At 45.7% G+C, this 22758-nt stretch overlaps 1 protein-coding gene and 1 pseudogene across 4 annotated transcripts in view; both read left to right on the top strand.

Annotated features, from left to right (window-relative positions):
- The window catches only part of TIPIN (TIMELESS interacting protein), a 47125-nt gene that overhangs the window by 5428 nt on the left and 18939 nt on the right, over nucleotides 1-22758 (top strand). Inside the window, exon 2 of one of the 4 annotated variants that reach the window (XM_055098213.2) lies at nucleotides 14230-14312. The exons of 1 other annotated variant lie outside the window; for it this stretch is intronic. The gene's annotated coding sequence lies outside the window, so the exon portion shown is untranslated. Of the gene's footprint in view, nucleotides 1-14229; nucleotides 14313-20024; nucleotides 22061-22758 lie in introns of those variants that run through there. 2 more of the 4 variants (XM_008953334.6, XM_008953333.4) reach the window with 2 other exon arrangements.
- LOC100991239 (large ribosomal subunit protein uL6-like) lies at nucleotides 1382-2076 on the top strand (annotated as a pseudogene).

The raw sequence follows: 22758 nt of genomic DNA, 5'->3' as shown, positions 1-22758 counted from the left end.
TCCTGAGTAGCTGACATTACAGGCGCCCACCACCACGCTCGGCTACTTTTTTGTATTTTTAGTAGAGACAGGGTTTCGCCATGTTGGGCAGGCTGGTCTTGAACTCCTGACCTCAGGTGATCCACCCACCTCGGCCTCCCAAAGTGCTGGGATTACAGGAGTGAGCCACCGTGCCCGGCCCAAGGAGAATAATTTATAGAGGCTTTCCTGGAGACAATTTCTTCTTCAGAAATATTCACACACTTTGATTCAGTAATTCCACTTCCATGACTCTCTTGTAAAGAAATTATGAAAGCTATACAGAATAATGATCAACATAGTATTATTTAAATAGCTAAAATCTGAAATTACCTAAATATTCAACAGAAGAGAAATGATTACATCATTTATGACACACCCGTATGATGAAATACTGGACAAGAAAAGACTTTCATTTCTAGAAATTTCAAACAGTAGGGATTAATATTTTTTAACAGTACTTCTAGAAAAACCTAAGATCTCTATTTTTTTTAATTTTTTCCAGATGGAGTCTTGCTCTGTCGCCTGGGCTGGAGTGGAGTGGTGCAATTGGGGCTCACTGCAACCTACGCCTCCCAGGTTCAAGCAATTTGCCTGCCTCAGCCTCCTGAGTAGCTGGCATTACAGGCACCCGCCACCACGCCCAGCTAATGTTTGTATTTTTAGTACAGATGGGGTTTCACCATGTTGGTCAGGCTGGTCTCTAACTTCTGACCTCAGGTGATTCACCCACCTCGGCCTCCCAAAGTGTTGGGATTACAGGCATGAGCCACCGCGCCTGGCCCAGATCTGTATTGTTTTGTCATAAACAGAAAAAACGTAACGTCTATATCAACACCCAAAGGCAAATGAAAGTAGAGTGAGATAGCATTGGACACAACTATTTTTGGTAAAAACCAATAGAACATAATAGATATCTGGGAAATGGCCAGGACTTTCAATGTCATGGAGTATTTAGTTAAGGAAACAGTGACAACTACCTGGCCATTGGGAAAAGAAATGAAGGTGTAGGGGCCGGGCGCAGTGGCTCATGCCTGTAATCCCAGCACTTTGGAAGGCCGAGGTGAGGTGGATCACGAGGTCAGGAGATCGAAACCATCCTGGCTAACACGGTGAAACACCACTGTCTCTACTAAAAATACAAAAAATTAGCCGGGTGCAGTGGTGGGAGCCTGTAGTCCCAGCTACTCAGGAGGCTGAGGTAGGAGAATGGCGTGAACCTGAGAGGCGGAGGTTGCAGTGAGCCCAGATAGCGCCACTGCACTCCAGCCTGGGTGACAGAGCAAGACTCCGTCTCAAAAAAAAAAAAAAAAAAAAAAGAAAAGAAATGAAGGTGTATCCCTACTTTTTATCCTATAATAAATCCCAGGTCCTTTGCTGTGTCTACTGCAAGATGAAGACCATTCTCAGCAATCAGACTGTCGACATTCCAGAAAATGTCAACATTACTCTGAAGGGACACACAGTTATCGTGAATGGCCCCAGAGGAATCCTGCGGAGGCACTTCAATCACATCAATGTAGAACTCAGTCTTCTTGGAAAGAAAAAAAAAGAGGCTCTGGGTTGACAAATGGTGGGGTAACAGAAAGGAACTGGCTACCGTTCGGACTATTTGTAGTCATGTATAGAACATGATCAAGGGTATTACACTGGGCTTCCGTTACAAGATGAGGTCTGTGTATGCTTACTTCCCCATCATCGTCGTTATCCCGGAGAATGGGTCTGTTGTTGAAATCCGAAATTTCTTGGGTGAAAAATACATCCGCAGGGTGCGGATGAGACCAGGTGTTGCTTGTTCAGTATCTCAAGCCCAGAAAGATGAATTAATCTTTGAAGGAAATGACATTGAGCTTGTTTCAAATTCAGCGGCTTTGATTCAGCAAGCCACAACAGTTTAAAACAAGGATATCAGGAAATTTTTGAATGGTATCTATGTCTCTGAAAAAGGAACTGTTCAGCAGGCTGATGAATAAGATCTAAGAGTTATCCAGCTACAGAAAGAAGATGCCAGATGACTCCTAAGACCTACTTGTGATATTTAAATGATGTAATAAAAGACCTGTTGATTTGGAGAAAAGTAAATAGCTAAATAAATTCCAGGTGCATCAAAGATGCAATCAAGGCCAGGCACAGTGGCTCATGCCTGTGATTCCAGCACTTTGGGAGGCTGAGGCGGGCGGATCACGAAGTCAGGAGATCAAGACCATTCTGGCCAACACGGTGAAACCCCGTCTCCACTAAAAAATACAAAAAAAATTAGCCAGGCGTGGTGGCGGGTGCCTGTAGTCCCAGCTACTCAGGAGGCTGAGGCAGGAGAATGGCCTGAACCTGGGAGGCAGAGCTTGCAGTGAGCCGAGATCGCGCCACTGCACTCCAGCCTGGGCAACAGAGTGAGACTCCATCTCCAAAAAAAAAAAAGAAACAATTACCAGAGAAAAGAAAAATAAATAAACTCATGGAAAAACTTTTTTTTTCCCAGAAAATAAAGCAGACTGACCCAAATATATTTTTATTTGTCCTCTTTTGCTTTTTAGGTTGAAAAAAATGATATAGGCCTTTCTCACATTAAAACACTTATGTCTTCTGAGAATTTTGTGGGTTTTGCTCCAAATTTTTCTGTTTTTTAAATTATATAACAAATACTACCTTATTAGGTGAGGGGAGGGAGACCAGAAAAGTATACAACAGGTAGTAGAAAGCTTGATACACTTACACTTTTTTTTTTTTTTTTTTGAGAGTTTCCCTCTGTTGCCCAGCCTACAGTGCAATGGCGAGATCTCAGCTCACTGCAACCTCTGCCTCCTGGGCTCAAGTGATTCTCATGCCTCAGCCTTCCGAGTAGCTGGTATTACCAGCATGTGCCACCATACCTGGCTAATTTTTGTATTTTTAGTAGAAACGAGGTTTCACCATGTTGGCCAGGCTGGTCTCGAACTCCTGGCCTCAAGTGATCCATATGCCTTGGCCTCCCAAAGTGCTGGGATTACACGTGTGAGCCACCGCGCCTGGCCTTGCTTGATACACTTTCATACATATTCACATGCAGTTGATATTATAGGATCAGTGAGGTTTATGATATTATCAGTTGAACAGTTTTATTTTAGTGGCAAGTCCATATTTGCTTCCTTACAAATTAAGATCTTTTATTCTTTTATTATGAAAAGTTCAGTTGGAAAATTCAAAATAAAAAAAAACTTGCTCATTGCAAACAGAAGTTATTTCACATGAAAAAATTCCACCTTACTTTTTTTCTTATTTTAATACCACATTTTTCTATACTTTAATCCTGAGAGAACTCTGGCTCTATATCAATTGCTTTTAAATCCATTGTCTGGATTTTTAAGCTCCTGTGAGTTTGGCAGCTGTTCCTATTGAGTAACTGAGTAAAGAGTTACAGTGCAAAGAGTGATATTACTATCCCCTCTGCACCCCACCCCACGCCCCTGCTGGCCCTCCTCCCCTCCAGCCCCCCACCAAGGACATCCGCTTCCTTGGTTCTTCACGTCCAACATTCTGAATGCAATGAAACCACTAGGTTATTTTGAGAGCCACTTTTAATGGTCCCTTGCCCTTTAATTAAAGGAAAAGATGCTTCAACAAGGTGAAAGATGATGCAATTTCAATTGCTCTCTAAGGATGTGGCTTAAACCATACAGGATGTCAGATCCAGCACCTGTTTTTTGGTGGGAGTCAGGGTAGGGACCTCGTTCTAGCTTGGCAGACGTGGTACTGTGGTATTTTGCTTTTTACCCTTGGATAGCGCAGTGAAAGAAGATATACTCAGGACATACCAGCTTCCTCGAGGGCAGCTGTGGAGAAGGAAGTCGTGACTTCCTTTGAAATCACAGTCCAGAATCCCGGATATTCTTATTTTCAAGTCTGGTTTGAGAATAAACAAATCTCAAATCTCTTTCCCAGGACATTCATTCAAATACATGTCATAATTGGGGTTTTTTGTTGTTGTTTGTTTTTCCCTCATGCTTTCTTCCACTCAATGGAAAACCCCTGCATCATCCGTTTCCTGCCAAGTGCTTTGCAAAGATTACAAGCAGGAAATTTAAAATGAGAATGACCATTTGAGCTACAGTGATCAGGCAACTATGATAATAAGAGGATGTGGGACCTATACAGCAGAGCCATTATAAAGTTTATCGGTGTTTTTATAATTCCCTCTTGCTCAGGGGCAGGTCAAATTATAGAGAGCTGAGAATTTGCATGAAAAGGTTTCATCTCCAACAATGAACTATGCATGGCATATAGTCATGAGTTCGTGTATATTTTAAGATATTGTAAGGCCGGGCGTGGTGGCTCACGCCTGTAATCCCAGCACTTTGGGAGGCTGAGGCGGGTGGATCACGAGGTCCGGAGATCGAGACCATCCTGGCTAACATGGTGAAACCCCGTCTCTACTAAAAATACAAAAAACAGGGCATGGTGGCAGGCGCCTGTAGTCCCAGCTACTCGGGAGGCTGAGGCAGGAGAATGGCGTGAACCCGGGAGGTGGAGCTTGCAGTGAGCCGAGATGGCACCACTGCACTCCAGCCTGGGCGACAGAGCGAGACTCTGTCTCAAAAAAAAAAAAAAAAAAAAAAAAAAGATATTGTGAACTATTATTATTGGTACATTCATGCATTTTGTACTTTATTTATCTACTCCCAGGGAGCAAGGAATCTCTTCTGTGCAATGTGCCAGATTGCTTTAATTGTACAGCCTCATAAAATATAAACTTGTTATTATAATGATAACGTTGTGTCATTATGATTACTGCTGAACCATGCAGCTATTTATCCTTGCTCCCCTCTATGCTTTCTCTAAATAGATAGACCTTTGTAACTGGATCCTAGACTGGCACCTGAGATGTGGCTTTTGCATTTAAAGAGTGGGAGACTGAATTCATCTTAGAATTTTAGAGCCGAAGTTTAGAGGTCCTGGTGTTCAGGCAGCCCACTTTATAAATAGGAAAACTCAGCTTCAGAGAGTTCAGTGATGTCCTCCAAGGTCGCACAGCTAGTTAGGGTTAGAACAAGGACATCATCTGATTGCCAGACCCATGATCTTTTAAAAAGTCTCTGGTATCTTGCCAAAGAGTAAATAGGTAAAATTAGTTTTATCGATTGTTAATAGGTTTGTTTGGCTAGGACATTTTCAAGTATCTCTAATTAAGCGTCTTGATTATGCCAAAAAAAAAAAATATGATTATTTTTCCTTTGTCTATCAAACCTTTCTCCAATTTTGATACTCACCTTCAATTTCAAGTTATAGCAAGCCATATTTTGCATAAATTCAATATATTTGGATATATCATAATCCATATTTCTTTTGAGTTCTATGGATTTGGGGCCTAACACAGAAACTGGCAAATCTAGGTGCCATTCAAACTTAGTTTACAGACTATATTTTTATTTTGTTTATTTATTTGAGACAGGGTCTTACTCTGTCACCCAGGCTGAAGAACAGTAGCACGATCATGGCTCACTACAGCCTGTAACTCCCAGGCTCAAGTCTCAGCCTGGAACTCCTTCTGTCTCAGCCTCCCAAGCAGCTGGGACTACAGGTGTGTGATACCATACCCAGCGCTTTTTTTTTTTTTTTTTTTTTTTTTTGTAAAGATGAGGTCTTGCTATGTTGCCTAGGCTCATCTCAAACTCCTGAACTCAAGTGATCCTCCCGCCTTGGCCTCCCAAAGTGCTGGGATTATAGGCATGAGCCACTGTGCCCAGTCTATAGACTATTTTTTTAAAAAGCAATTTCCTATAATGCCCATGATGTATATAGTCCAAATTTAGAAATTTATTTTAGGGAAATAATCCAAGATGTACAAAGATTTAGGCTGGGCGTAGGGTCTCACGCCTGCAATCTCAGCACTTTGGGAAGCTGAGGCAGGCAGATCACAAGGTCAGGGGTTCGAGACCAGCCTGGCCAACATAGTGAAACCTCATCTCTACTAAAAATACAAAAATTAGTCAGCCATGGTGGCGCGCACCTGTAGTCCCAGCTACTCAGGAGGCTGAGGCAGGAGAATTGCTTGAACCCGGGAGACAGAGGTTGTGTGAGCTGAGATCGCACCACTGCACTGCAGCCTAGGCAGCAGAGCAAGACTCTGAATCAAAAATATATATATACAAAGATTTATGTATAACAGGGACATTTGGTTCAGCATTACTCATAATAACAAAATAGAAACACAAAGTAATGTCCTTTTTTTTTCTTGGAAAAAAAACATAAAAAATTGTTTACAGTGATTATATTTAGAAAGACTTGCTAGCCAAGTGTGGTGGCTCATGTCTGTAATCCCAGCACTTTGGGAGGCCGAGGCAGGCAGATCACGAGGTCAAGATTTCAACACAAGCCTGGACAACATAGTGAAATCCCATCTCTACTAAAAATACAAAAGTTAGCCAAGTATGGTGGTGGGTGCCTGTAGTTCCAGCTACTTCGGAGGCTGAGGCAGGAGAAACGCTTGAACCCAGGAGTCAGAGGTTGCAGTGAGCCGAGATCATGCCACTGCACTCCAGCCTGGGTGACACAGCGAGACTCCATCTCAAAAAAAAAAAAACAGACAGACTTGCTCAATGGGAAGAAAATCTTTCCTTTTGCTTTTTGTGTCTGTTGTTTGTATCATTTGATTTTTCTGTCCACATAGATGTACTAATTTATTTTCTTCAAAAACATCAACAGATATATATCTATAGATATAGATATATAGATAGATATAGATATAGATATAGATTTTTTTTGAGACAGAGTCTTGCTCTGTTGCCCAGGCTGGAGTGCAGTGGCACGACCTTGGTTCATTGCAACCTCTGCATCCCCATTTTGAGCGATTCTCCTGCCTCAGCCTCCTAAGTAGCTGGAATTACAGGTGCCCACCAGCACGTATGTCTAATTTTGTATTTTTAGTAGAGACGGTGTTTCGTCATGTTGACCAGGCTGGTCTCAAACTCCTGACCTCGAGTGATCACCTGCCTTGGCCTCCCAAAGTGCTGGGATTACAGGTATGAGCCACCATGCCCAGCCAATGGGCTTCCAATTTTATTACTGTTGCCCTGGATTTCTCTCCCTGCATTTTGGACACACATAGTCCACTGCTTCCTTGGAATTTCTTTTCTTTTTCTTTTTTTCTTTCTTTCTTTTTTTTTTTTTTTTTTTTTTTTTTTTGAGATGGAGTCTCACTTTGTTGCCCAGGCTAGAGTGCAATGGTGCATTCTCAGCTGACTGCAACCTCCGCCTCCTGGGTTCAAGCAATTCTCCTGCCCCAGCCTCTCAAGGAGCTGGGACTACAGGCGCAAGCCACCACACCTGGCTAATTTTTTTTTTTTTTTTTGTATATTTAGTAGAGACAAGGTTTCACTGTGTTAGCCAGGATAATCTCGATCTCCTGACCTCGTGATCCTCCTGACTCGGCCTCCCAAAGTGCTGGAATTACAGGCATGAGCCATTGCACCCAGCTTAATGTGCTTTATTTTTTGAGACAGAATTTCACTCTGTTGCCCAGGCTAGAGTACAGTGGCACAATCTCGGCTCACTGCAACCTCTGCCTCCCAGATTCAAGCAATCCTCTTGTCTCAGCCTCCCGAGTAGCTGGGACTACAGGCGCCCGCCACCATGCCCAGCTAATTTTTGCATTTTTAGTAGAGACAGGGTTTCACCATGTTGGCCAGGCTGGTCTCGAACTCTTGACTTCATGATCTGCCCGCCTTGGCCTCCCAAAGTGCTAGGATTACAGGTGTGAGCCCCCGCGCCCGGCCCACCCCCAGTTTTTTTTTTTTTTTTAGGAGGGACTCTAACTCTCCTAAATTGGGTCTCTAACTCAATTCTGCCTTTTACCTGGGATAAAATATACTCCACCACTTAACAAGAGGCGGCCAATTCATGCTGCAGTATATTTCTTTTGGGTAGGGTGATTCTCCAATATTGTCCCTTTGTGGTCACCAGGAAGAGATTACTGGAACATAGTCTTAATTTAGACCCCAAGAGAGGGTTTTTGGATCTTGTGCAAGAAGGAATTTGGGGCAAGTCCATAGAGTAAAGTGAAAGCAAGTTTATTAAGAAAGTAAAAAAAGTAAAATGATATGCAGAGCAGGCTGGGCGCGGTGGCTCACGCCTGTAATCCCAGCACTTTGGGAGGCCGAGGCAGGCAGATCACGAGGTCAGGAGTTCGAGACCAGCCTGACCAACAGGGTGAAACCCCGTCTTTACTAAAAATACAAAAATTAGCCGGGCATGGTGCCACACACCTGTAATCCCAGCTACTCAGGAGGCTGAGGCAAGATAATTGCTTGAACCCAGGAGGCAGAGGTTGCAGTGAGCCGAGATCGTGCCACTGCACTCCAACCTGGGCGACAGAGCGAAACTCCGTCTCAACAGAAAAAACAAAAAAAAAAGAATATGCAGAGCAGCAGCTTGGGCTGCTTGACTGAGTATATTTATGGTTATTTATTGATTATATACTAAACGGGTGGATTAAACATGAGGTTCCTGGGAAAGGGGCAGGCAATTCCCAGAATGGAGGGTTCCATTTTTAGACTATATAGGGTAACTTCCAGACATTTTCATGGCATTTGTAAACTGTCCTGGCACTGGTAGGAGTGTCTTTTAGCATGCTAATGTATTAGAATGTATTATGTATTATGTATAATGTATAATGTATTATGAGCAGTGAGGACAACCAGAGGTCACTTTCGCCACCATCTTGATTTTGGTGGGTTTTGGCTGGCTTTTGTTACCATATCCTGTTTTACCAGCAGGTCTTTATGACCTGTCTCTTGCAATACCAGTCCTGTTGACCTCTTATCTCATTTTGAGACAAAGAATGCCTAACCTCCTGGGAATGCAGCCCAACGGGTCTCATCTTCATTTTACTTCAGCTCTTATTCAAGACACAGTTGCTCTGGTTCAAATGCCTTTTTCTCCAATTATATTTCTTTCTTTTCTTTCTTTTTCTTTTCTTTTTTTTTTTTTTTTTTTGAGATGGAGTTTCACTCTAGTCACCCAGGCTGGAATGCAGTGACGTGATCTCAGCTCACTGCAACTTCTCCCTCTCGGGTTCAAGCAATTCTCCTGCCTCAGCCTCCTGAGTAGCTGGGATTACAGGCGCCTGCCACCACACCCAGCTAATTTTTGTATTTTAGTAGAGACGAGGTTTCACCATGTTAGTCAGGCTGGTCTCAAACTCCTGGCCTCAGGCGATCTGCCTGCCTCGGCCTCCCAAAGTGCTGGGATTAGAAGTGTGAGCCTCCAATTATATTTCTACATGCCTCTCCATACTTTGTTGAACCCAAGCATAAAAATATTTTGCCCTGTATCTTTGAGTCTTCATTCGGAATGCCCCAGTGTATACATGTTGAATACATTTGTAATCCTTTTCCCTTATTAATCTGCCTTTTGCAAGTTGATTTTTTAGTGGAACTTTAGAGGGTCCTTGTCCTTTATGGTTGCTTGTCTTTACTCTTTCCTTCATGAAAGACTTCTTGGCTGGGCATGGGCTTATGCCTGTAATCCCAGAACATTGGGAAGCCGAGGCGGGCAGATCACGAGGTCAGGAGTTCAACACCAGCCTGGCCAACATGGTGAAACCCCGTCTCTAGTAAAAATACAAAAATTAGCTGGGCATGGCGGTGTGCATCTGTAATCCCAGCTCCTTGGGAGGCTGAGACAGGAGAATTGCTTGAACTTGGGAGGCAGAGGTTGCAGTGAGTCGAGATCGCATTGCTGCACTACAGCCTGGGCAACAAGAGCAAGACTCTGTCTCAAAAAAAAAAAAAAAAAAAAAGAAAGAAAAGAAAGATTTCTCTATAGCATGTTGATATGGTTTGGACATTTGTCCCTGCCGAGATCTCATGTTGAATTGTAATCCCCAGTGCTGGATGGGGGCCTGGTGGGAAGTGTTTGGGTCATGGGGGTGGATCCCTCACGGCTTGGTGCTCTTTGTTTTTGTTTTTTGGTTTTTTTTTTGAGAAAGAGTCTCGCTCTGTTGCCCAGGCTGGAGTGCAGTGGTGCAGTCTCAGCTCACTGCAAGCTCTGCCTCCCGGGTTCACACCATTCTCCTGCCTCAGCCTCCAGAGTAGCTGTGACTACAGGCGCCTGCCACCACCTCCCGCTAATTTTTTGTATTTTTAACAGAGATGTGGTTTCACCATGTTAGCCAGGATGGTCTCGATCTGACCTCGTGATCCACCCAACTCGGCCTCCCAAAGTGCTGGGATTATGGGCGTGAGCCACCGCACGCAGCGGTGCTCTTTTCAAGATAGTGAGTTCTCAAGAGATCTGGTCATTTAAAAGCATGTGGCACCTCCCCACTCACTCTCTCTCTCTCACTTGCTCCTGCTATCACCATATATGACATGCCTGATCTCCCTTTTCCTTCTGCCATCATTGTAAGCTTCCTGAGGCCTCCCCAGGAGCTGGTGCCAGAAGTATGCAGAACCATGAGCCAATTAAACCTGCTTTCTTAGCCAGCGGTGGTGGCTCACGCCTGTAATCCCAGCACTTTGGGAGGCTGAGACAGGTGGATCACTTGAGGTCAGGAGTTGGAGACCATCCTGGGCAACATGGTGAAATCCCATCGCTACTAAAAATACAAAAAAAAAAAAAAAATTTAGCTGGGCGTCGTGGTGCATGCCTGTAATCCCAGCTACTTGGGAGGCTGAGGCAGGAGAACAGCTTGAACCCAGGAGGCAGAGGTTGTGGTGAGCCGAGATCATGCCACCACACTCCAGCCTGGGTGACAGAGTGAGACTCCATCCATCTCAAAAAAAAAAAAAGGCCGGGCGCGGTGGCTCACGCCTGTAATCCCAGCACTTTGGGAGGCCGAGGCGGGCGGATCACGAGGTCAGGAGATCGAGACCATCCTGACTAACGCGGTGAAACCCCGTCTCTACTAAAAATACAAAAAAATTAGCTGGGCATGGTAGCGGGCGCCTGTACTCTCAGCTAGTCGGGAGGCTGAGGTAGGAGAATTGCGTGAACCCAGGAGGCGGAGCTTGCAGTGAGCTGAGATCGCGCCACTGCACTCCAGCCTGGGCGACAGAACAAGACTCCATCTCAAAAAAAAAAAAAAAAAAATTATCCGGGCGTGGTGGCGGGCGCCTGTAGTCCCAGCTACTCGGGAGGCTGAGGCAGGAGAATGGCGGGAACCCGGGAGGCGGAGCTTGCAGTGAGCCGAGATCGCGCCACTGCACTCCAGCCTGGGTGACAAAGCGAGACTCCGTCTCAAAAAAAAAAAAAAAAAAAAAGTCTTCTTTCTTTATAAATTACCCAGTCTCAAGTATTTCTTTCTTTTGGTGGCACATGCCTGTTATTCCAGATACTCAAAAGGCTGAAGTGGGAGAATTGCTTGGACACAAGAGGCAGAGGTTGCAGTGAGCTGAGATTGTGCCACTGCATTCCAGCCTGAGCGACGGAGTGTGACTCCATCTCAAAAAAAAAAAAAAAGAGTCCAGGCACGATGGCTCATGCCTGTAATCCCAACACTTTGGGAGGCCAAGGTAGGTGGATCACTAGAGCTCAGGAGTTTCAGAGCAGCCTGGGCAACACACTGAAACTCCATTTCTACAAAAAATATAAATAATTAGCTGGGTGCTGTGGCGCATGCCTGTGGTCCCAGCTACTCGGGAGGTTGAGGTGGGAGGATCACCTGTGCCCAAGAAGGTCAAGACTGCAGTGAACCATGATTATGCCACTGCACTCCAGCCTGGCCAACAGAGTGAGACAGTGTCTCAAAATATAAATAAATAAATAAAATAAAAACTTTAAGCAAATGATATTTAGCACATTTTAACTGAGGAGAGAACAAAGAGCAATTTGTGAGTTGGGTAGCCCTCAGAACCAGAACTGGCTCAGAGTGACCCCATTTTCATTTGGTCTGGCCTGTTCGGGCCTAGTGTGGGAGGTTAGTCCATAGCAATGTCCTCTCACTATTTTGTTTAACAGTATAAAACTGTTTACAAGCCGGGCGTGATGGCTTATGCCTGTAATCCCAGCACTTTGGGAGGCCAAGTCGGGTAGATTGCCTGAGGTCAGAAGTTCAAGACCAGCCTGCCCAACATGGTGAAACCCCATCTCCACTAAAGATACAAAAATTAGCTGGGCATGCAGGCAGGCACCTGTAATCCTAGCTACTTGGGAGGCTGAGGCAGGAGAATCGTTTGAACCCGGGAGGCGGAGGTTGCAGTGAGCAGAGATGGGGCCATTGCACTCCAGCCTGGGCAACAAGAGCGAAACTCTGTCTCAAAAAAAATTTAAAAATGAATAAATAAACAAATAAAACTGTTTACAGTGGTGAGATAGTCTTCTCATACTGAGAATTGCTTATATGCATTATTGGGAAAATACTACCTATTACAGTCCTCATTTTTTTTTTTTTTTTGAGACGGAGTCTCACACTGTCGCCCAGGCTGGAGTGCAGTGGTGTGATTTCGGCTCACTGCAAGCTCCGCCTGCCAGGTTCACGCCATTCTCCTGCCTCAGCCTCCCGAGTACCTGGGACTACAGGCGCCCACCACCACGCCCAGCTAATTTTTTGTATTTTTAGTAAAGACGGGGTTTCACCGTGGTCTCGATCTCTTGACCTTGTGATCCACCCACCTGGGCCTTCCAAAGTGCTGGGATTATAAGCGTGAGCCACCGCGCCTAGCCACATTCCTCATATTTTTGCAAACATTCCAAAATGTAAATTTGCAAAATTAATATATTAGTTTATAATTTTTTTTTTTGAGACAGAGTTTTGCTCTTGTTTTCTAGGCTGGAGTGCAATAGCACGATCTCAGCTCACTGCATCCTCTGCCTCCTGGGTTCAAGCGATTCTCCTGCCTCAGCCTCCCGAGTAGTTGGGATTACAGGCGCACACCGCCATACCTGGCTAATTATTTGTATTTTAGTAGACATGGGGTTTCATCGTGTTGCCCAGTCTGGTCTCGAACTCCTGAGCTCAGGCAATCCACCCACCTTGGCCTCCCAAAGTGCTAGGATTACAGGTGTGAGCCACCACGCCCGGCTAGGGAAATGTTTTTAAAATATGGGGCCATGCCCTTCTGTCTTTACTCCTTCCTGTCTGGGATGTTGTTCGATCTCTAGAAATTATCTTGGACAATCAGATAAACTTGAGAATGGAATGCTCACATGGTAAAGCAAGATGGGAAGACTGGATTCCTAACACCATGGACCACCATATAAAAATGGATTTAACTTCAGATTTCTTGTACATGAGAGACAAACAAACTTCTATCTTGTTTATTATTTTAGTGTATTTAGGTTTGGCGTTTTGGTTTATTTTTTATTTTCATTTGTTTGAGATGGAGTCTTGCTCTGTTGCTTAGGCTGGAGTGCAGTAGTGTGATCTCAGCTCACTGCAACCTCTGTCTCCCGGGTTCAAGCCATTCTCCTGCCTCAGTCTCCTGAGTAACTGGGATTACAGGTGCCCACCACCATGCGTGGCTTATTTTTTTGTATTTTTAGTAGAAATGGGGTTTCATCGGCCGGACGCGGTGGCTCATGCCTGTAATCCCAGCACTTTGGGAGGCCGAGGCGGGTGGATCACCTGAGGTCTGGAGTTGGAGACCAGCCTGACCAACATGGAGAAACTCCGTCTCTACTAAAAATACAAAATTAGTCGGGCGTGGTGGCGCATGCCTGTAATCTCATCTAGTCTGGAGGCTGAGGCAGGAGAATGGCTTGAACCTGGAGGCAGAGGTTGCTGTGAGCCGAGATCACGCCATTGCACTCCAGCCTGGGCGACAAAGCGAAACTCCGTCTCAAAAAAAAAAAAAAAAGGGAAAGAAATGGGGTTTCATCATGTTGGCCAGGCTGGTCTTGAACTCCTGACCTCAAGTGATCCACCTGCCTTGGCCCCCCAAAGTGCTGAGATTACAGGCGTGAGCCAGGTTGGTTTTATTTTTTGAGACAGGATCTCACTCTGTCACCCGGGCCGGAGGGCACTGGTGCCATCACAGCTCACTGCAGCCTCAACCTCAGAGGCTCAAGTAATCCTCTTGCCTCAGCTTCTTGAGTACCTGGGACTACATGTGCATACCACCATGCCTGGCTAATTCTTGTATTTTTTGTAGAGGTAGGGTTTTGCCATGTTGCCCAGGCTGGTCTGGAACTTCTGAGCTCAAGCAGTCCACCCACCTTGGCCTCCCAAAGTGCTGGTATTAGTGAGCCACTATGCCCGGCTTTTCCTTTCTCTTATTTTCTCTCTTTCTTTCTTTCCAGACAGAGTCTCACTCTGTTGCCCAGGCTGGAATGCAGTGGCACCATCAGGCACCATCACTGCAGCCTCAACATCCCAGGCTCAGGTGATTTTCCCACGTCAGACTCCCTGGTAGCTGAAGCTACAGACATGGGCTACTACGCCTAGCTAATTTATTCTTTATATTTATATTTATTTTATTTATTTATTTTTGAGATGGAGTCTCGCTCTTGTTGCCCAGGCTGGAGTGTAATGGCGAAATCTCGGCTCACTGCAACCTCCGCCTCCTGGGTTCAAGAGATTCTCTTGCCTTAGCCTCCCAATTAGCTGGGATTACAGGCACCCACCACCACACCTGGCTAATTTTTTTTTTTTTGAGATGGAGTCTCGCTCTGTCGCCCAGGCTGGTGTGCAGTGGCGCAATCTCGGCTCACTGCAAGCTCCGCCTCCCAGGTTCACGCCATTCTTCTGCCTCAGCCTCCTGAGTAGCTGGGACTACAGGTGCCGGCCACCACGCCCAGCTAATTTTTTGTATTTTTAGTAGAGACGGGGTTTCACCATGTTAGCCAGGATGGTCTCGATCTCCTGACCTTGTGATCCGCCCGCCTCGGCCTCCCAAAGTGCTGGGATCATAGATATGAGCCACCGTGCCCGGCCTAATTTTTGTATTTTTAGTAGAGACGGTGTTTCACCATGTTGGCCAGGCTGGTCTCGAACTCCTGACCTCAGGCAATCCGCCCGCCTTGGCCTCCCAAAGTCTGGGATTACAGGCGTGAGCCATCACGCCCGACCTATTTTTACTTTTCAGAGACAAGGTCTCACTGTGTTGCCCAGGCTGGTCTTGAACTCCTGGCCTCAGGAGGCCCTTTTGCTTCAGATTCCCAAAGTGCTGGGATTACAGATGTGAACCACCGCACCCAGTCTCTATTTAGTTTTTGGGTTTTTTCCCCCATTATTTGCAGCTGAACTGATCTTAACTCTCTGGCCTGCCCAACTGAATTGTTAATGCTGCTGCAGCTCTGAATGGGTGCTAGTTTGGGCATGCCAGTTTGGGCATGTGGTGTACAGGTGGGGGCAAGTATATGTCAGAATCCTGAGATGGAGTCCCTCAAATACACAGCAGACCACTATCACTGGCAACCCAGCACTTACACAAGTGATAAATCCAAAAAACACTAGCCAATAAAGAAGACTCAGGGATTTTGCTTTTTTAATGTGGGATTGAGATAGTTCATGGTCTTTTGGTTTTAAGAGACTCCATTTCTTTTCTTTTTATTTTTATTTACTTATTTATTTTTTGAGATGTAGTCTTCTCTGTCACCTAGGTTGGAGTGCAGTGACCTGATCTTGGTTCACTGCAACGTCTGCCTCCCGGGTTAATGCGAGTCTCCTGCCTCAGCCTCCCGAGCAGCTGAGACTACTGGCATGTGCCACCGGACCTGGCTAATTTTTGTATTTTTAGTCGAGATGGGGTTTCCCCATGTTGGCTAGGCTGGTCTCGAACTCCAGACCTCAAGTGATCTGCCAGCCTTGGCCTCCCAAAGTGCTGTGATTACAGGTGTGAAATCGTGCCCAGCCTCCATTTCTCTTCTTTCAAACCTGATCTCTGAGAGCCTATATAGATTTGGGGTGGACTGGGTTCCCTGCTAGAAAAAGTCTGACACTATATTCAATTTTTGGTCTTTCAAAAGTCTTCTTCTTTTTTTTTTTTTTTTTTTTTAGATGGAGTTTCACTCTTTGTTGCCCAGGCTGGAATGCAGTGACGCAATCTCGGCTCACTGTAACTTCTGCCTCCTGGGTTCAAGCGATTCTCCTGCCTCAGCCTCCTGAGTAGCTGGAATTACAGGCATGTGCCACCATGCCCAGCTAATTTTTGTATTTTAGTAGAGACAGGGTTTCAACATGTTGGCCAGGCTGGTCTTGAACTCCTGACCTCAGGTGATCTGCCTGCCTTGGCCTCCCCAAGTGCTAGGATTACAGGCATGAGCCACTGTGCCCGGCAGAGCCACCGCGCCCACCCTCAATTTCTTTCTATTTCCTTTTTTGAGATGGGGTCTGGCTCTGTTGCCCAGGCTGGAGTGCAGTGGCACAATCTCGGCTCACTGCATCCCCCCACTTCCACACTGGAGTGATTCTCCTACAGGCATGTGCCACCACACCCAGCTAACTTGTATTTTCAGTAGAGAAGGGGTTTCTCCATGTTGGTCAGGCTGGTCTCAAACTCCTGGCCTCAGGTGATCTGCCCGCCTCAGCCTCCCAAAGTGCTGGGGTTACAGGCATGAGCCACCGTGCCTGGCCTAAAACGTTAAACTCTTTTAAAAGAGTTTTAATGACACGGTCTGTAGGAAAACTATATTTTATATCTCCGGTGAAATGGCTAAGAAAAACATATTCTTATATTCCTCATGTATGAAAAGAAGACAATAGGTTCTTGCTTTTTGCTGTTTTTTTTTTTTTTTTTTTAAATTACAGGTGGGGCACAGTGGCACACACCTGTAATCTCAGCACTTTGGGAGGCCCAGGTGGGCAGATCACAAGGTCAGGAGATCGAGACCATCCTGGCTAACACGGTGAAACCCTGTCTCTACTAAAAATACAAAAAATTAGCCGGGCGTGGTGGTGGGCACCTGTAGTCCCAGCTACTCAGGAGACTGAGGCAGGAGAATGGTGTGAACCCGGGAAGCGGAGCTTGCAGTGAGCAGAGATCGTGCCACTGTACTCCAGCCTGGGCGACAGAGCAAGACTCCATCTCAAAAAAAAAAAAAAATACAATAGAAAGGTTATGAAAAATGAAAAGAGAATAAGGAATACTTGGTAATGATCCTAAACTTCTAGTTTTGGATAAATCTGAACAAAGTACTAAAATGTTCAGTTTAATTTTTTTTTTTTTTTTGAGACAAAGTCTCGCTCTGTCGCCCAGGCTGAAATGCAGTGGCACGATCTCTGCTCACTGCAACCTCCGCCTCCCAGATTCAAGTGATCCTCATTCATCAGCCTTCCGAGTAGATGGGATTACAGGTGTTTGCCACTATGCCCGGCTAATTCTTATTTATTTATTTGGGATGGTGTCTCCTTCTGTAGCCCAGGCTGGAGTACAGTGGTGCGATCTCGGCTTACTGCAACCTCCGCCTCCTGGGTTCAAGCGATTCTCCAGCCTTAGCCTCCCCAGTAGCTGGGATTACAGGCATCCACCACCACGATGGGCTAATTTTGTATTTTTAGTAGAGATGAGTTTTCACCATGTTAGCCAGGCTGGTCTTGAACTCTTGATCTCAGGTGATCTGCCTACCTTGGGCTCCCAAAGTGCTGGGATTACAGGCCTGAGCCACCTGCATCAGTCCTAATTTTTATTTTTTCAGTAGAGACGGTGTTTCACTACTTTGGCCAGACTGGTCTTGAACTCCTGGCCTCAAGTGATCCACCTGCCTTGGCCTCCCAAAGTGCTGGGATTACAGACAGGAGCCACTGCATCCGGTGGACAATTAGTTATTGACAATATCAATGACTGACAACTGTGGTTGTAACTCAGATAAAACAACAAACAATTAGTTAACAAAATCTTTACATTTTCTTTTCCTGCTTTTTTGTAGTGATGGGGTTTCACCATGTTGCCCAGGCTGGTCTGGGACTCCTGGACTCAAGCAATCCTACTGTCTCAGCCTCCCAAAGTGGTGGGATTACAGGTGTGAGCCACTATGCCCGGCCAAAATCTTTACATTTTCTGAAAGGGTGAAACATTCTAAAAATCATATGGATAGTTATATAAAATGTATTAATGTCTTTTACTTTTATTTTTATTTTTTAGGGATAGGATGTCCCTATGTTGCTCAGGCTGGCCTTGACCGCCTGGGCTCAAGTAATCCTCCTGCCTCAGACTCTGAAGTACCTGCGATACTACAGTAACATACCATTAAATATTGTTTTTACTCCTCCTTACAACCCTATGAGGAAACTGGGTTAGACGGGGTGACTCATGTCTATAATCCCAGGACTTTGGGAGGCCTAGTTAGGAAGATCACCTGAGATCAGAAGTTCACGGTTACAGTGAGCTATGATTGTGTCACTGCACTCCAACTCAGGTGATCAAAAATAAAAAAAGGAAACTGAATCAGAGTTAAAAGTCACCAACCAGTAAATGATGGAACTGAGATTTAAACCTTCAAGAGTATCAGTATCTGCTCTGTTCGTTTTTGGCAGGCTGGGGGCGGCGTGGGGAAGGTGTATAACTTTTTTTAACTTCTCAGAGTGCTTTTACATTTACTTTATTAGTCAAAAAGTATAGTATATAAACTTACCTGGATAATTAAAAGAATGCCTCTTGTCTCAACAATTCAGACTACTGAAATGGACATTTCTCATTCAAATTCATGTAACTTTTAGGCCTGGTGAGGTGACTCACGCCTGTAATCCCAGCACTTTGGTAGGCTGAGGTGGATGGATCACTTGAGGTCAGTTTGAGAGCAGCCCGACCAACATGGTGAAACTCCATCTCTACTAAATACAAAAAACACAAAAATTAGCCGGGAATGGTGGTGCATGCCTGTAATCCCAGATATTCGAGTGGCTGAGGCAGAGAATCTCTTGAACCCAGGAGATCGAGGCTGCAGTGAGCCAAGGTTGCACCACTGCACTCCACCCTGGGTGACAGAATAAGAATCTGTCTCAAAAACAAAAAAAACTAAATTTATGTTAATTTTATTAATTGCTTAATATTAATTTATATTATCTCACAAGTATAGACATAAAATCATAAAATAAAGGAAATGTGACACATAGATACATGTTCACACATAATTTTAGACAGAATTGGTAATTTACTTTCTATCTTTGTGTGTGTGTGTGTGTGTGTGTGTGTGTGTGTGTTTTGAGACAGGGTCTCACTGTTACCCAGGCTGGAGTGCAGTGGCATGATCACGGCTCACTGCAGCCTCGACATCCGGGACCCAGTGTTTTTTAAATTTTTTTTTTTTTTTTGAGACGGAGTCTAGTTATATCACCCAGGCTGGAGTGCAGTGGTGTGATCTTGCTCACTGCAATCTCTGCCTCCTGGGTTCAAGCGATTCTCTCGCCTCAGCCTCCCGAGTAGCTAGGATTACAGGGAGGCACCCACCACACCTGGCTAATTATTGTATTTTTATTGAGACGGGGTTTCACCATGTTGGCCAGGCTGGTCTCGAACTCCTGACCTCAGGTGATCCACCCACCTCGGCCTCCCAAAGTGCTGGGATTACAGGTGTGAGCCACTGCACCTGGCTTCACTTTTTAAATTTTTAATAAAATGTTTCAAGCTACAGAAAAGTAGCTGGGTGCGGTGGCTCACGCCTGTAATCCCAGCACCTTGGGAGGCTGAGGAGGGGAGGATCGCTGGAGACCAGGCATTGGAGACCAGCCTGGGCAACATGGCGAAACTCCCATCTCTACAAAAAATTTAAAAAATTAGCTGGGTGTGGTGGTGCGAGCCTGTAGTGCCAGTTACCTGGGAGGCTGGGGAGGGAGGATCACCTGATTCTAGCTGTGATCGCACCACTGCATTCCAGCCTCAGCAACAAAGTGAGACCATCTCAAAGAAGAAAAAAAAAAAAGAAAGAAAGAAAAGTGGAGAGAATAATGCTGCCAGTATTCCCTAATTATCTTCTAGGTTTGGCAAATCTTAATGATGCTATATTTGCTTCAGATAACATTTTTAAATTTAGTTTTTTGAATAGTTAATACATTTGTATGTTCAAAAAAAATAGTTAAGTTCCCATCCCACTCTATCCCATATGCCACTTTCATTGCATAGGTTCTAGTTATATATTTTTCTGAGGTTGTGTGTGTATGTTTGTGTGTATACAAAGAAATACAAATATATTTGGACTTACTATTTAAAAATGGAAAAGTTAACTTTTTAAAAAATGTTTTTTCTTTTTAATAGAGACAGGGTCTCAGTATGTTGCCCAGGCTGGTTTTGAATTCCTGGGCTCAAACAATCCTCCTGCGTCAGCCTCTCAAAGTGATAAGATTACAGGCATGAGCCACCAAGTCTGACCAAATAACTTTTTTTTTTTTTTTTTTTGAGACAGAGTCTTGCTCCGTCGCCCAGGCTGGAGTGCAATGGTATGATCTCAGCTCACTGCAACCTCTGCCTCCCAGGTTCAAGCGATACTCCTGCCTCAGCCTCCTAAGTAGCTGGAATTACAGGTGCGCGCCACCACGCCCGGCTAATTTTTGTATTTTTAGTAGAGATGGGGTTTCACCACGTTGGCTAGGCTGGTCTCGAATTCCTGACCTCGTGATCTGCCCGCCTCGGCCTCCCAAAGTGCTGGGATTACAGGCGTGAGCCACCGCACCCGGCCCCAAGTAACATATTTTCGACATTTTTTTTTCTTTACATTTACACTCTCTCGCTTTTTTTTTTTTTTTTTTTTTTGCAACAAGGTCTCACTGTCACCCAGGCTGGATCTCCAGCAGTGCGATCCTAGTCACTGAAGCCTTCAACTTCTGGGCTCAAGCCATTCGCCTGCCTGGGCCTCCCAAAGTGCTGGGATTACAGGCGTGAGCCACACCGCACCTGGCCAGTGTCTATGTTCAGCCCTATTTTTCCTCTCTTTACCACCTCTTTTCTCAGCTTATTATTCAATAAACAATTCATAAAACTCTGAGTTCGAGGCATTCTGCTATGAACTCTGAAGAAGCGGTAATTTCTTATTCACTATTGCTTGCCTCTGTCCTTTTTCCTCCTCCCACAACTCAGTTTTCCAAAAACCGAGACCTATTTCCAAGGTTTAAAGTGCCGGGCACGGTGGCTCACGCCTGTAATCCCAGCACTTTGGGAAGCTGAGGTGGGAAGATCGCTTGAGCTAAGGAGTTCGACACCAGCCTGGGCAGCTAATCCCCGTCTTTGCAAAACAAACAAACAAACAAACAAACAAAAACCCATTAAAACAAAAATTAGGTGTGGTGGTGTTAGTCGGGGAAGGGAGGCTGAGGTGGGAGGATCGTTTCAGCCCGGGAGGTAGAGACTGCAGTCAGCCGAGATCGAATCACTGCTCTCCAGCCTGAGTGATAGAGCGAGACTTAGTCTCAAGAAAAAAAAAAGAAAAACCCCAGAATAACAAGTATTAACTTTATGCAAATAAGGAGGCTTAACTGAGTTCCTCTGAAGAATTCAGTAGGGAGGAAATTGTGGGACCGAAGGCGGGACCGGCGTGGTGGGCGGAACCTGAGAGGCGGGTTTTGCAGGCTCCGCCCAGCCCCCGCGAGGATTTGGCGCCAAACGCTGCGGGCCCTTCTCGCCCCAGGAGTTCCCGAGTATCGCGAGAAGCGCGCTTAGTCTGCACGCCGAGGTCCGCGCTGGGGCCCGTGTTTTCTGCGTGAGGTGAGAGCTGGCTGGCGGGCCAATGAAGTTCTTGCGGGGAGAGGGGAGTCGGACTAGCCAGGGAGCCAGATGGAAGAGCCAGGGAGCCGGACAGACTAGCGGGAAAGCCTAATTGTCGCAGGAAGGGGGTCAGGAGGCTGGGGGGGTCGACCTGACCCGGCCTGGAGAGGCGGGGAGGTGGGCGCGTGTCCCGGTTGCTTAGGTTTTGGGATGCCTCTTACTCTGCCAAGCCGCTTAGCGGGAGGGAACGTGTTCCTGATCATCTTTAGCCCAGGCTTCTGTCCGGGGCGTGTCAATATAGAAATCCCCCAGCGAATGTTGGATGAATGAATGAAGTTGAAGAGAGGGTAGGCGGGGAACGAGGATGAGGGGGACGGCTGGAGAAGAGGTATGGGAGGTTCGATGTTTCAGGGATGGCACCCAAGGGGGACATCGAGGCAGCACGGTAGCACTTCCTTTGCGATGAGGGGCGTCTCTTTGGACTTCTTGGAAAAGAGGTGGGCATTGGAAACCAGGGTCTGGGAACAAACCGTGGTTTGGACATAACATTTGTTACCTTCACTCTTCTGGGAGTTTGAGAAGTAGAGGAGGAAGTTCAGACAATTTCGTAAGTGTCTAAAAAGAGACAGTTATGCGACCATTGACGAGGAGTAAAAGTCGTCTATTGAGCATCTTATTCACTACAAATAGAAGAAAGAAATACCAGTTTCCTGACAAGCCCCACCCCATGCTTGGCCAGTTCCTGAGTACACTTAATATATTTTAGGTACTGTCATCAAACTCAAAGCTCGCTGTCAGCCTCAAAGGTCTGAACCCTAGTATAGATTCTTGTAGCATGCTTGAAGTTACAGTGGGTCATGATCAGGAATTGATGCTTTGTTTTTGTTTTTGTTTTTGTTTTTGTTTTGAAACGGAGTCTCGCTCTTTCGCTCAGGCTGGAGTGCAGTGGCGCGGTCTCGGCTCACTGCAAGCTCCGCCTCCTGGGTTCAAATGATTCTCCTGCCTCAGCCTCCCGAGTAGCTGGGACTACAGGCGTGTGCCACCACGCCCGGCTAATTTTTTTTGTATTTTTAGTAGAGATGGGGTTTCACTGTGTTGGCCAGGCTGGTCTCGAACTCCTGACCTCATGATCCGTCCGCCTCTGCCTCCCATAGTGCTGGGATTACCGGCGTGAGCCACCGCGCCCAGCCGATGC

The sequence above is a fragment of the Pan paniscus genome, chromosome 16 (genome assembly GCF_029289425.2).
Source record: "Pan paniscus chromosome 16, NHGRI_mPanPan1-v2.0_pri, whole genome shotgun sequence".
Lineage (NCBI taxonomy): Eukaryota > Metazoa > Chordata > Mammalia > Primates > Hominidae > Pan > Pan paniscus.
The sequence above is the reverse complement of the archived record's forward strand: the minus strand, read 5'-3'. Positions and strand labels throughout refer to the sequence as shown.